Source organism: Bos grunniens, chromosome 1, assembly GCF_055505025.1.
Source record: "Bos grunniens cultivar Pamir isolate PY7600 chromosome 1, Bosgru_T2T1.0, whole genome shotgun sequence".
Classification (NCBI taxonomy): domain Eukaryota; kingdom Metazoa; phylum Chordata; class Mammalia; order Artiodactyla; family Bovidae; genus Bos; species Bos grunniens.
In genome coordinates this window covers 76,808,178-76,823,170 of record NC_141165.1, presented here as the reverse complement: position 1 = coordinate 76,823,170, position 14,993 = coordinate 76,808,178, and positions in this window count along the sequence as shown.

Sequence of the window (14,993 nt, the reverse complement as noted above, 5' to 3'; positions counted from 1 at the left end):
GAAAAGTCATAAACTTTTCTGTGACAAGACAATCGAATTAAGACATTTAAAAAAAAAAAGGCCTGATTTGTGATGGGTGTTTCCCAATGCACATCACCTGCATGATACATTAACCAGATCTCCTCAAAGCAGGACAATGTCATCAACCTTTGAGAAAAACGGACTCTTTCTTGAGACACCAGCATTGTAATTTGAAGATTAATATTCTTTTTAATCCCAAAAGGGGGTCACATTGGTCAAAGGCTAACTCTGTACACATGTAACTAAACATCTCTGATGAACCTGATGTACAAGGCTGAACTGTCGACGTGTTCCATAAATTCTTTGTCTCAAGATTGTATACAAATACATCTCTAACTCTAGGCCAGTGGAACAGTTCTTGGAGCTTCTGCAAACCTGTGTCCTGGGATATAGCCCTCTTCTTGGCTTGATTGTGACTAGATTGTCCATCAACAAAAGTAACTTATACAAGATACAACAATCTCTGAGCTAAAATATTTCCAACTTACTACATAATTTTTCAGCTCCGTACTGCCTAAAGTTTCACTGATCCACTTGTATATGCCCTCTGCTCTCAGGGGAGTACAATTTGACAACTTATTTTTGCTTATAAGATTTTATCTTTAGTGATATCAGTGTTACAAAATCTCTTTGAGGGTTTTTCAGTGTAAAGATTTTTGCAGGTATCACTTCCACTGGCACTTCTTCATCCTTGGTGTAACAACCACTTTCCTCATTTATGACACTAAGTTCACCTTCACAAAATTCCCCTGGCTCCATGCCTAGATGCAGTGGTACAAACATTCTATTCATTTCCAATTTCACTTTTTTGGCTGCACTTTCATCTTTCTTAAACAATTCTCTCTTTTATTACTGGAAGACAAAACAGCGACTGCATACTGAATAACAGATTCATGGTGTCATCTACAGCGGAGAAGGCACTGGCAACCCACTCCAGTACTCTTGCCTGGAAAATCCCGTGGATGGAGGAGCCTGGTGGGCTGCCGTCTATGGGGTCACACAGAGTCGGACATGACTGACTCGACTTAGCAGCAGCAGCAGCAGCAGTCTTCTACAGACTTTGAAAGAATGGATGTGATTGGCTGCAGATCTTGATGCACATCTTTTATTTCCCTAGTGCTTTGAGGACGGTGAAGTTCGTACTATGTCGTCGCAGGTAACGTCCTGTGGTAACTGAAGTTTGCATGGTGCTGTTGGGGGACTGGTCTTAGTTTAGACCACTGTGACTGAAATCTGTGGTTATGAGAACTGTGCAAAATGAGGATCACCTGTAGTTATTTCCTAGTGAGAAAGTGATCAAATACATTTCTGGCAGAAAAGATCATCAATGTAGAGGTTCTACATTACTCGTTTTGTAGTCTTTGGAACCAGCTTACTCAAGTCAAAGGTGAAACTCTGATGCATAGCAAAAGTTAAGTCTATGTTTAAAAGAAATGAAGTACTTGGAGACAAGTTTAAACCAAACTTTCCCGTTAACAAGCAGGCCAGTTGAATGTTCCACAGAGAATTTCTGTTCTCTATTAGTTCCTCCCTTCTCCTTCTCCCACCTTTTAGTCATTAAAACACTTCTAATCAGAGATTTTTAAAGTTTAACTTTCAGAATTACCCAGGGCTTGGTAAAACACAGATTGCTAGAAATTTGCATGCTCTCACAAGTTCCCAGGTAATGTTGATGATCTGAGAACTGCACTTTGAGAACCACTGCTTTTCATGATAGACTCAAGAATGGAATGAAAATGTCTTCAATTAAGTGGATAATTCAAAACTTCTTGACTAGTAAAACCTTATGATCAATTGATAAAACATGAGAAACGCTTTCAGGCCATAATTTAAGTCTCTTAAGCCAAATCCACAATTCTGCAGATGCCACTTTTTTCAATATGAATTCAGTTTGTCTTACCATACACATGCATGCGTGCTCAGCTGCTTCAGTCCTTTCCGACACTGTGTGACCCCATGGACTGTAGCCCACCAGGCTCCTCTGTCCTTAGGATTCTCCAGGCAAGAATACCGGAGTGGGTTGCCATACCCTTTCCCAGGGGATTTCCCACCTAGGGACTGAACACACATCTCCTATGTCGCCTTCATTGGCAGGTGGTTCTTTACCACTAGTGCCACCTGGGAACCCCTTATAATAAACAAAAACAAATATTTAAAAATCTTCAGAACACTATTTAGTTATTTTGAACATTTGCAAAAATATTTGTGACGAAAGACAAAAACTACAATTTATTTTGCTGTGTAACAGAAAGCAATGTTTATGCTCTTAATGGCTTGATTTTTGAATCAAGTAAGTTTTGAAACATAGTTTGAATGCTCACAGAAGTCAGAATGAAGTCTGTGGTGTAGTACTATACTAATGCTAATTTCTTATCTTTGATAATTGTGATATGATTATGCAAGATGTTAACATTAGGGAAAGCTGGGTGAATGGTGGTGTCAAGAACTGTCTGTGTTATTTTACAATTCTTCTGTAAGTCTAAAATTATGTCACAATTTTAAAAGTTTAAAGAAATGCATAGGAAAAGCACTCTGGTATATGCATACTTATACATCAAAAAGAGTTTTCATCTGTGGGAAATTACTTGGGTTTCCTCCTTTGTCTCTACAGAATAGTTCAGTTGCCGCGTTCTTTCTATTTCTCAGTCTTGGGATAATTTCAGAGATAGTCTAAACGGATTTTGTTGGGATACCAATTGAAGTTTGGTGGAGGTATAAAAAATGTCTATGGAAGAGGTTTTTTGAAATTGGTAACATTTCACTCTTATCCTCTTCTTCTGTAAGTTTTTATTTTTATAATTTTGAATAGGTAACATATTTACAAGATTTAAAGTTTAAAAGGTACGAAAGTGTATACAGTGACAAGCCATCCTCTGACTCTTGTCTTACTGCTGGCTAATTTTCTCCCCAGATTCAACCAATAATATTATTCTTCTGTATCCTTTAGATATATTTGTTAACACATAAGCAAGAAAATGCATGTCTATTTTATAGAAAATGATAGCTTAGTTTACTTTTCTGTATCTTTTATTTTCTAAACATATTTTGGAGATACAGAGTCCGTATCCGTGCATAACAGCCTGCTTGATCCTTCCTGAGGTCTGCATTGTATCTCATTATATGAATGTAAGCAGTTTATCTCACTGATCCCCTTGGTGGACATTTAGATACTTCCCATCATTTGCTATTACACACAGTGCTGCCGTGAACAGCTTTGCCCCATCATTATTTGTACATGTGCAGTTATATCTGTATTAAGTGTAATTCAAGGATCATATATGTGACATTATAATCTGGAAGAGCATTATTATATGAACTTTTTGATAGGCAGTTATACACACTGTACAAAATGCAAAAGAACAAAAGTAGATGGTAATTCATATTCCTCTCCCCAGAGGTAACCTCTGCTACTTGCTTCTTGGGTATGGGCAGTATTTCTGGCCACTTTAACCCAGGTTTTTCACAATCTTTAACCAATGGGTTGGTCCTTCCTTCCTGCCTTTTCCTCCTTCTCTCTTTCTCCTCCTCTTCTTTGAAATTTCTATTTTAACATCACCCTTGATTAATCTAAGATGGCAAAATCAGTGAAGGCATTACTATATATACATGGAGCCTTAAAACAAAACGTTTTTTTACAATCTATCCAGTGAAATGTATCCAGCTATTATTAACAGGCAGAAGTGTTCCAGACCTGGAAATAAACTATTTCTTAGAAGTCTTTTTTCAAATAATCATTGTGTCACCTTTCTATGTGCGCTGTTTCCACGCATCCTAAAGAGAGGCTCACAATCATGAGAGCACACTCATATTAACAACTCTTCACTGAGTTCCCAAGGAGGGGAAGAATGCTGCCTCTTACCATCGTTTTCAACATTGAAGTGCTGACCAAAAAAACAGCACCTTTTACAAGACTCTGGAGCAATTCTGGAAAAACTACAGCATATAAATCAGGCCCATTCACTCCTGGACTCCCTTTCTTGTTGGCAGGTGCTGACCTGAATGAGATAAGGGAGTCAATCTTGGTTACTCTGGGGAGCAACAAAGATGGTTGGGGTGAAAATGATATCCTGTGAGTGCCTAAATCTTCTGAATTTGTGGTTAAGTTATAGAAATGATATATGATAAGGTGGCCCAAAGAGACTGGACAGTTGATAAAAATAATGGCAAAAGTGACTGAAAATTAAAAATGGATATGTTATAACAGCCATAGAGAGGTAACAGTGGAAAATATAATTCTTTTAGCAGTGAGGAACCTCGGTACAATCGTGAAGTATTCAAAAGTACCCCAAGGATCAGTGTAAATATTGTCACACTTGGGAAAGGAGAGAGGGCACACACAGAGGTGTGACGATTTTTACTCCCATGTCAGAATATAATTTAGGAAAAGAACTTCCACCTGCTTCATGTTGACAATAAATGACATACCCAGAGACCAATTTTCCTTTCCTAAACAAGTCTCCTCTGTTACATATATATATATATTTAAATTATTAACCTTAATATAACTTGGATATACACATGTGCACTCATGCAATGATATAGTCATCTAAGTTTAAATAACAATACTTAAAGCTTTAAAACTCCAGCTCTTAAAACAACTTTATCAAGTATATCATCATTTGATGTTTATATATATAATGGCTCATCAGGTAAAGAATCTGCCTGCAATGCAGGACAGGAGATGCAGGTTTGATCCCTGGGTTGGGAAGATCACCTAGAGGAAGAAATGGCAACCCACTCCAGTATTCTTGCCTGGGAAATCCCAGGGACAGAGGGCCCTGATGGGCTACAGTCCATGGAATTGCAGGGAGTTGAACATGACTGAGCAACAAGCATGCACATGCTTTTTTATCTTGAGTATTCTGAATAAAAAAGTGTTCATGCACAAATGAGAATACATGTATAAAACCATGCATAGGTATTATGTAGGAACTATGCATTTCGTTTTTTATTTCTCTCTGTGTTGGGAGACCATTCTCCATGGGTTTCTCAGGATTCTGCACATCCTAAGACCAGAAGCAATGACTTCCTTTGTTCTGGACTATCTTTCAAAGATGTCTGTACTGTCAACAACCAGGAAATAGAAATTGTTTATCCCTCCAGAGCAAAGGATGTGTTTTATTTACTGCCCATCATGATAATGTCCCCCTCCAGTATAAAGGTTAGATGATCTTACTGCTCATTGTGAAATATTAGTGTTCTTTAAATTCAGGTGTCCTCTCTTGTAAATGCAGTCCACTATGTGGGCAATGCAGGTACATCCTGACCCTCTTTGTGTTACTCTGTAGAAACTGGCACATAGGAGACTGATGAAGTGCTGGGTTGCTGGGAAGAATACTGACTCTGACCCAGGCATCCTATGTTTTCTCCCAACGTCCATGAAACTGGGGATGACTAGCTTGTTGGCTGAAATTAGAGTAAAATCTTAGATTCTTCACAGTTCTTGGTTCTCTGAATTTTAATATTTTTTAAAGTTCCCAGGGAAATATTAATTCGTAATTAAGTATCTCAATAAACTATTAGTCTAAGTTTCCAAAGACAATCTACAATTTTAGACAAATATATTAAGTGGACATTAAAGTCCAATGCTGATTTTAAATTTTTATCAGAGAGCTGTCATAAGTTATAAGCTTATACATAAAAGGTAGTGGAGAAACTCCACAATAAATTACGGTATTGTCTAAGCTTTTTGAGACTAGTTTCTAATGATACCAGTCATTCAAAAACTCAATCCAATTGTATGTCATACATGTCTATATATTTTAAGCAATAATAATTTATAGGGCAAGTGTTTAGAATTTTGGAACTTTAATTTAGCATTTTGTAAAATGTTGAATTTCTCACATGAAATAAAATGCTATATTTGCATTTTTATTTCTCACATAGCAAAACCAGGAGAAATACAGCTATCTTCCACATCCAGAATATATGAAATAAATTTTTAAAGTATTTGAATAGTATTATATAAATCTGGCTTATGGTTTACTGTTTATTTAATTTTATTCATGTATTTTAAAAGTAACATGAAAACCGTGAATCTTGGTTAAAAGGATTTTTCAAAGTCTTTTCAATTGGAAGCTGTATCTTTATAATTCATCATCTTACAAATGAAAGGGGTCTCCTGTATTTGTTTAATCTTTTCCTTCCCTTTTTATAACTACTCACTGTTGGCCTGTGGTCAGTCTGCCATGTTTTACATTATAAATTCTATCTCTATTTTTTACAGTATAAATAAGAGAGACAACAGGTCATTCAATGAAGTTAAATTTTCCTTTTCCTCATCTAAAAATGTTTTTAGAGTATTTATAGTAGAAACAGTAATGTTTAAATTTGTATTATTAATAAATTATATTAAATTATTATTCAAAAATATAAATTATTAAATTTGTATAATAATTTAGTTATTTTTATACATTTATATATTTTAAATTTTATTTTGGTTAGAGTTTTAACTCTCATCTAAATTTAAAATTTTCCACTTGGAAGTTACCTTTTCCTAGAAAAAAGACCTTTTAAGTTTCAATTTTCCGAAGACTGATGTTCACCTACTTGATTCCTTTCTATAAACTCTAGAGTGTAGTTTTATTGCCAGGCACTTGCAGACAGAGTGACAACCCAGCATTTATCTTTCTTCACAGCTTAGAGAATTTCCCATCAGGCTTAATGTTTCACTTTTTTTGGAGAATCTTTATGATCCTTTCCCTTAGACTCATAAGTCTTAGTGGTCTTTTGTCACCAATTATAGGAGGCCCATTGAATTTGAGAAATTTAACTCGACTTCCTTTTCTAATTTCTTCCATGCTTGAGTCATCCTATATAATGCAAAGACTTCTATCGAGGGAGGCTCTTGTCCTCTGTCTTTTGTGGCATATCTACACCGGTCCTCCAGGACAGAAATCTTTTGCTGCTTCAGAAAGGCTACCTTGCCTTTCAGAGTCCTACATCTTCCTGGGTACATAAGAACTTTCATATAGGAAAAAAATCCACAGCATACAACAAAAGGAATTGGTGAACTCTTAGGCAAACTGAAATGATGCAGCAGCCCTCTAAGAACAATGAAAAGAAAGGATGGCAATACATTCATTAAAAAGAAAAAGCACTTTCTTCAAGTGGCCTTGAGTAGCCCGTGAGGCTCCTCTGTCCGTAGGATTTTCCCTGACGAGAATACTGGAGTGAGTTACTATTCCTCCAGGGGATCTTCCCCATCCAGGATCGAACCTGCATTGCAGGCAGATTCTTTACCGGTGAGCCACTACGAACTTCCCACAAAGACCGTCACTTCTGCATTTATCCTCTGGGGGGCAGCAGTTCCCCGTATAGGAGGAAAGAAACCGGGGGAAGGTGAGGGCCTCTTGTGCTCTTCGATTTGTTTCTCATTTTTCCTGGCCACGAGGGAAAACTTGCTTCTTGCTGGGGCTAAACTTTCACAAAGAATCCTCACTCACTTGTATAAGATTTAAGCTGAATCACCTTTCAAATTTAGAACACTTATTCAGAAAGTAAAGACTACTGTGAGTCAGCTACTCAGATGAGCCTCCACCTATTTTATGGATCTACCTTTTCTAGTATCCCCAGAGTAACAGCAACAACAAATACCATACTTACTGAATTTTCTTACCCGCTACAGTTTCTCAGCAGTGTATCATTGTTAAAAAGTTGTTCATATATTTATCACAGTTGGGAATGAATTTATGAAAATCAAATCTATGGGCATAAAAAGTGGTCATGATATATATTGAGTAAAAATTAGAGATTATATGTTATATTTACAAGATAATTTCCTTTTTGGAATACGCATACCTTCAGGTAGTTGGAGAAAATATTTCTGAAAAGTCATAACCAAAATTTCAACAGTAGTTTCCTTTGGCTGATGAGACTGAAAGCAGTCAAAGTGTTAGTCACTTAGTCGTGTCTGACTCTTTGCCACCCCATGAACTGTAGCCTGCTAGGCTCCCCTGTCCATGGAATTCTCAAGGCAAGAATACTGGAGTGGGTTGCCATTCCCTTCTCCAGGGAATCTCCCCGACCCAGGGATCAAAACCGGGTCTCCTGCATTGCAGGCAGATTCTTTATCATCGGAGCCACTAGAGCAAGTCTGATGAGATGACAGAGGTTTTTATTTCTTGCTTTACCTTATTCTGTATTTTCTACATTTCCCACACTAAACATTAAAGTATGTACTATAAAATAGTATATAAAAAGAAAGAATACAGATGTCAGGAACCTTAGAGAAAAATTAATAGTGAATTTCAACATTTAAATGAATATTTGCATGTGAACAGCCTCCATCTTAGTCCTACATTTTCCTGTCTTATGTTCTGGTTTATATTGATTAATATTTACCTAGAACTAGCACATAGAACTAGCGTAAAGTTGTTTAGGGCTTTCCTGATGACTCAACCGGTAGAAAATCTGCCTACAATTCAGGAGACACAGGAGACAATCCCTGGGTCAGGAAGATTCCCTGGAGAAGGAAATGGCAACTCACTCCAGTATTGTTGCCTGAAAAATCCCATGAACAGAGGAGCCTGGTGGGCTATAGTTTATGGGGTTTCAAAGAATCGATATGACACAGCACACAACAAAAGTTGTTTTGAGGTGAATAAGATTTTGGAATGAGGGTAGTAGATGTTCAAAACAGAAATGAAATGCGGGAGAGAGGTTTCTGCTCATTATTAGTCTTTCAGGGAAACTGAGCAAACGTCACTGCCTATCTCTTTCTCCTCTTGGTCCATAGGTTCTAGATTGCCTCATTACAGAATTCTAGAATCTTGGAGGACAATAGCCATCCATGTCATTCTGTCCTGCCTGCCTACCCAGCTCAGAGGCCCTCCCCAGAATACCTCTAACTTCTGACCTCTTCACACCTCTGGAAATGTGGAGCTCAGTACTTTACCCTGAAATATTCTTTCCCTTGGCCTGCCTGGGACACTTCTATGCATCATTCAATATTCAAATCAGGTGCGCAGTTTCTGTGAGGCCCAGTCATTGGTCTTCTAAGCGTGGATTCTGAGGTCAGAAAGACGATTCAATCCTGCCTCTCCTCCCAACACTTGCTGTGTGATTTTAGCCAGCTTATCTCACCTCTATGAGGTTTTCTTACTTGTAAAATGGGGTTCACAGAGTGATAATGAGTATGCGCTCCTCAGATGTGTCCAGAACATAGCAAGCAAGTAATACATGGTAACTGCTACCATTAACATCAGTGGTTTCAACCCTGACCTGCAGATTAAAATCACCTGCAAAGCCTTTAAAACATGATTTAATAGGTCTGGGACGATGCTCTAACAGAGTTTGTATTTTCCGAAAGTTGCCAGGTGGGGAACTGTTACACCAGCAGTTCTGAAAGTCTGTTACCTGAACTGGAAGCACTAGCATCTCCTGGGAACCTGTTAGAAACTCAAATTCCAGGGCTCCACCACACACCCACCTTGTAAGAAACTCTGGAAATGGGCCCCAGCAATTCAGGTTTTAACAAGCCTTCCAGGAGATTCTGATACACGCTAACATTTATGAACCACTACACTAGTTGGAAGCAGAACCACTATGAGAACCACAGTATGAGGAATTTATCTTAGAAATTAGACTTTACACCATTGTGGGAGGGGCTAGGGAAGTAAGATCCAGGGAAAAGGCAAGAACTGTTTGTCTTGTTCAATGCGTATGTATTTTTAGGGCTTAATGCTGTGCCATACACAAGTTCAGTTTACTTCAATTCAGGAAATGTTGGCTGAACACTAAGTTTCTTTATGGCAGTGTGCCTGGGCCCTGGCAATACAATGCTATATGAGGCATCTCAGGTTGCTTACAGCCTCTCAGACTCAACTCTTCCTTCCTGCTCTCACTGCCCCTTAAGCACAACTCTACCTACTGATGTAATCTTTATGCTGATCTATATACACTTTTTTAAAGTTATAATTTACATTTATTTGATAATTATGGGTGTAATAAAAATTGTATACTTTTCATATGTTTATTGGCCTTTAAAATTTTTATTTATTTTAATTGGAGGCTAATTACAATATTGTGGTGGTTTTTTCCCTACATCGACATGAATCACCCACGCATGTACATGTGGCCCCCCATCCTGAATCTGCCTCCCACCTCCCTCTCCATCCCATCCCTCTGGGTTGTCCCAGAGAACCGGCTTTGAGTGCCCTGCTTCATGCATCGAACTTGCACTGGTCATCTATTTTACATATGGTAACTATATATATACACTTTTATATGTCTATGTCCACCACTAAATTGATCTTCTTAGGGCAGGAACAAACTTTACTTATTTCCTAGGAGATGCTTAAAGGCAGTTGTATTCTTGGGCCTGGCTCTGTGTTCCAAAGCGATGGGTTGTGTTCCCGTAGTGAAAAGATAGGAGGGAAAAGCCTGGTGTATGAGTCAAGGTTTGATCAGGAAAGCAGAACCACTGTGAAGATTACAGTACAAAGAATTTACCTTAGAAATCAGACTTTACACCATGGTGGGAGGGGCTAGGGAAGTAAGATCCAGGGAAAAGGAGTTGAAAGGTTACAAATCAGCCCTCCTCAGGCACTGGTACTTTAAAAAATTATATTGGAGCATAGTTGATTAACAACATTGTGTTAATTTCAGGTGTATAGCCATATATATGTATCTATTCTTTTAAAAGCAGAGACATTACTTTGCCAACAAAGGTTCGTCTAGTCAAGGCTATGGTTTTTCCTGTGGTCATGTATGGATGTGAGAGTTGGTCTGTGAAGAAGGCTGAGCACCAAAGAATTGATGCTTTTGAACTGTGGTGTTGGAGAAGACTCTTGAGAGTCCCTTGGACTGCAAGGAGGTCCAACGAGTCCATTCTGAAAGAGATCAGCCCTGGGTGTTCTTTGGAAGGACTGATGCTAAAGCTGAAACTCCAGTACTTTGGCCACCTCATGTGAAGAGTTGACTCATTGGAAAAGACTCTGATGCTGGGAGGGATTGGGAGCAGGAGGACAAGGGGATGACAGAGGATGAGATGGCTGGATGGCATCACTGACTCGATGGACATGAGTCTGAGTGAACTCTGGGAGTTGGTGATGGACAGGGAGGCCTGGCGTGCTGCGATTCATGGGGTCGCAGAGAGTCAGACACGACTGAGCGACTGAACTGAACTGAACTGATTCTTTTAAAAATTCTTTTCCCACTTTGATTATTACAGAATATTGAGCAGAGTTCCTTGTTCTATACAGAGGCATTGGTGCTTTTAGAAACCAGAAATTTTAGGGAAATCTGGACAAACCCATCCGGCTGCCAGAGGGACAGTGAAGGAGAGTTGGTGAAGACATCTGTGGAAGGTTGTGGTCCTGGTGGGACTCATGTGGCCGGAGGTCCACGTGGCTGGTATTGGGGTGGCGGGGGGTTGTCACACTCAAAGCAGGGAGGATGAAAGCAGCAGGAGTGAGCAGCATCTCTGCGTCTTACCCTACGACTTTCGGGAGGAGCAGCACTGCTCCATTTCATTTTCTCAATCACAGATAAATTTCTCCTCTGAACAACTCTAGCCTAGAGTCACATAGCAAAGCGTGTTTTTTTGTTTTTGTTTTTTAAAAAATTCCTATTTAGCCCAGTTGACACAGTACTAAGTCACTCAGCTGGTAAATATTACTCACCTAAAAAGCTTGTATTTATATTCTCTCCAGGAGCTACTGTTTCATCCATATTTAAATTGCCATGATAGAATAGTGTTATTTCCAAACGCAGTAGAGTACCATCTCCAAACATCATGTAGAGAAGATAAAAGGCAGGAGAGCTGTTATAACAAAGGTCTGCTGCTAGTTTCGGGTTTCTAGATCAGTAGTAGAAATGAAGGTTATTTTCAGGGAACCATCTCTTCATGTTCTTTTTGATATAAGGAGTCATGTTATTGCAGGTTCTCACATGTTTTCTACAGGCTTAGTCCATAAAACTAAGCTATCTAATGCTACTTCCCCGTTTATATGACAGGTTCCACACTGATTATTTCAATCTGTTAGGTAGGTAGAATAGGAAACAGGAGTCCAAAATGGCGGTGGCTAAAAGACAAGGAAGGGAAAAGCCCGTGAAAATAGAACAAAGGAAGGTCAAAGAAAGGTCCGAGGACCTGAGTGAGGACCTCAGGTAGAACAAACAGCACTCCTGGCTAGCCCAATTTACATAGGGCAGGCCCAGGGGGAGGAAAAAAAACATATAAAAAGAGAAGCCAAAGCACATGCTGTCTTTCTCTCTCTCTCTCCCCACCACACGCTGGCGCACTCCCCCACTCTCTTCTTACACGTCCTTGAGTTGGCATGCCCTCAGCCTCGAGGATGGATTCTTTTGCTATTTTCTAAATAAAATAGAGCTGTAACACTGATTTGTCTAAGAGCTATAACACAGTCTGTCCAAGACCCGAGAGCTGTGACACGCCGAGGGCTTTAATGTCCATCGCTCCAAATCTTTGTTGTGATGAGACAGAACCGAGACAAATCTAAACTGACAAATCTAAACTCCCACTTGGTAGCACAGGGAACTATACTCAATATCTCTTAATAACCTATAGTGGAAAAGAACCTTAAAAAGAATATATCTACCTATCTATCTATGTATATACACATAGGTATACACACATCTGGGCTTCCCAGCTGGTGCTAGTGATAAAGAACCTGCCTGCCAATGCAGATGTAAGAAATACAGGTTCAATCCCTGGGTCGGAAAGATCCCCTGGAGGAGGGCATGGTAACTCACTCCAGTATTCTTGCCTGGAGAATTCCATGGACAGAGGAGACTGGCGGACTATAATCATATGATCGAAAAGAGTCAGACATGACTGAAGTGACTTGGGAGAAGGCAGTGGCACCCCACTCCAGTATTCTTGCCTGGAAAATCCCATGGACAGAGGAGCCTGGTAGGCTGCAGTCCATGGGGTCACTAAGAGTCAGGCACGACTGAGTGACTTCACTTTCACTTTTCACTTTCATGCATTGGAGGAGGAAACGGCAACCCACTCCAGTGTTCTTGCCTGGAGAATCCCAGGGACGGTGGGGCCTGGTGGGCTGTCTATGGGGTCGCACAGAGTCGGACACGACTGAAGTGACTTAGCAGTAGCAGCAGCATGCATATACACATATGTCAATCATTTGCTGTACAGTTGAAAGTAATGCAACATGTTAGGTCAACTATATTTCGATAAAATTTTTTTTTAAGAACCATTTCACTTGGGCTTTATTTTCTCTCTCCACTTTGGTCCTTCCACCTCTTCAACATCTTCCCATCACATTAGTCAAGTTCACTGCTCCACAAAGATGTTGCTTGGATTAAATATCTGTTCCCTATGCTTTGTCTTGGTTTCCCAAAGGGATTGTAAGCTCTTCAAGGGAAAGCGTCCATGTCTTTTGAAATTTATTTCTCTTCTTTTTGCTTTGAGGCTCCCATAGGCTGAACGTGAGGCTCCCATAGGCTGAATGTGACGTGAAGTGAAGTGAAATGAAGTGAAAGTCACTCAGTTGCGTCCAACTCTTTGCGACCCCATGGACTTCTCCATGGAATTTTCCAGGCCAGAATACTAGAATAGGTAGCCTTTCCCTACTCCAGGGGATCTTCCCAACCTAGGGATCGAACCCAGGTCTCCCTCATTGCAGACGGATGTTTTACTGGCTGAGCCACAAGGGAAGCCAAAGAATACTGGAGTGGGTAGCCTAGCCCTTCTCCAGCAGCTCTTCCTGACCCAGGAATCGAACTGGGGTCTCCTGCATTACAGGCGGATTCTTTACCAACTGAGTTATCAGAGAAGCATATAGGCTGAATATGTGAATCCAATTCGACTAAAGATGAGTAGAAGCACCAATCACCACACACATGCTCTGAGCACTCAGGACGCCTTAAACGTGTGATGAGCTGCCAAGTATTTAAACTAAGACTGACAAAAAAGAAGACACGTCCACTTCCGTCATCTTGTCGATGGCATCTTTATCTTATTCTGTAATTCTTTAAAGTGATTGTTAGACAAAGAAGGTCACTACATAATGATCAAAGGATCAATCCAAGAAGAAGATATAACAATTATAAATATATATGCACCCAACATGGGAGCACCGCAGTATGTAAGACAAATGCTAACAAGTATGAAAGGAGAAATTAACAATAACACAAAAATAGTGGGAGACTTTAATACCCTACTCACACCTATGGATAGATCAACTAAACAGAAAATTAACAAGGAAACACAAACTTTAAACGATACAATAGACCAGTTAGACCTAATTGATAGCTATAGGACATTTCATCCCCCCCCCCCAAAAAAAAAGACTGCTCACTATGGCAATTATTGAAGCTGACTTAGGGTGACATAGAGGCTTATTTCCCTTTACCCTTCTGAGTTCTTAGCTGAGGATCTCTGTAAGAAATGACAGAATAGCAGGACAAAATTAAACAGAAGTTTATTAACATAAAAAAAAAATAAAATAAAAAGGAAGCAAATTCTAACACAGATTACAACATAGATAGACCTTGAAAATAGCTGAATGGAATAAGCCCAGTCACAAAAGAACAAATACTGTGTGATTCCACTTAAAAAAAAGAAAAAAAAAAAAGGGGGGGTACTCTTTCTACCTCTTTCTGATGTCTATGTCAAAAGCTTTCTCTATCCTTTCACTTTAATAAAATATATGCTGCACGAAAAAAAAAAAAAAAAAAAGAAAGAATACCAAAAAGAATGAGTTCATTTTACTAAATATTATGAAACAACAAAAAAATTCTCTTTAAAGGGAAAGATTGAGTCAATCATTATAAAAATAAATTCAAGGAAATAGCCAAAAATGCAACAGAAATAATAAATTCTAGACTCTTTGAAAACATCAATAATAAATATCAACCTATTCTGTCTGATGGAGAAAGAAAATGATTATCAACACAAAGAGGACCACATCAAGACACATGGAAATTAAAATGGCAAAAACTAAAGATAAAGAGAGACTATTAAAAGCAACAAGGAAGGGTGAAGC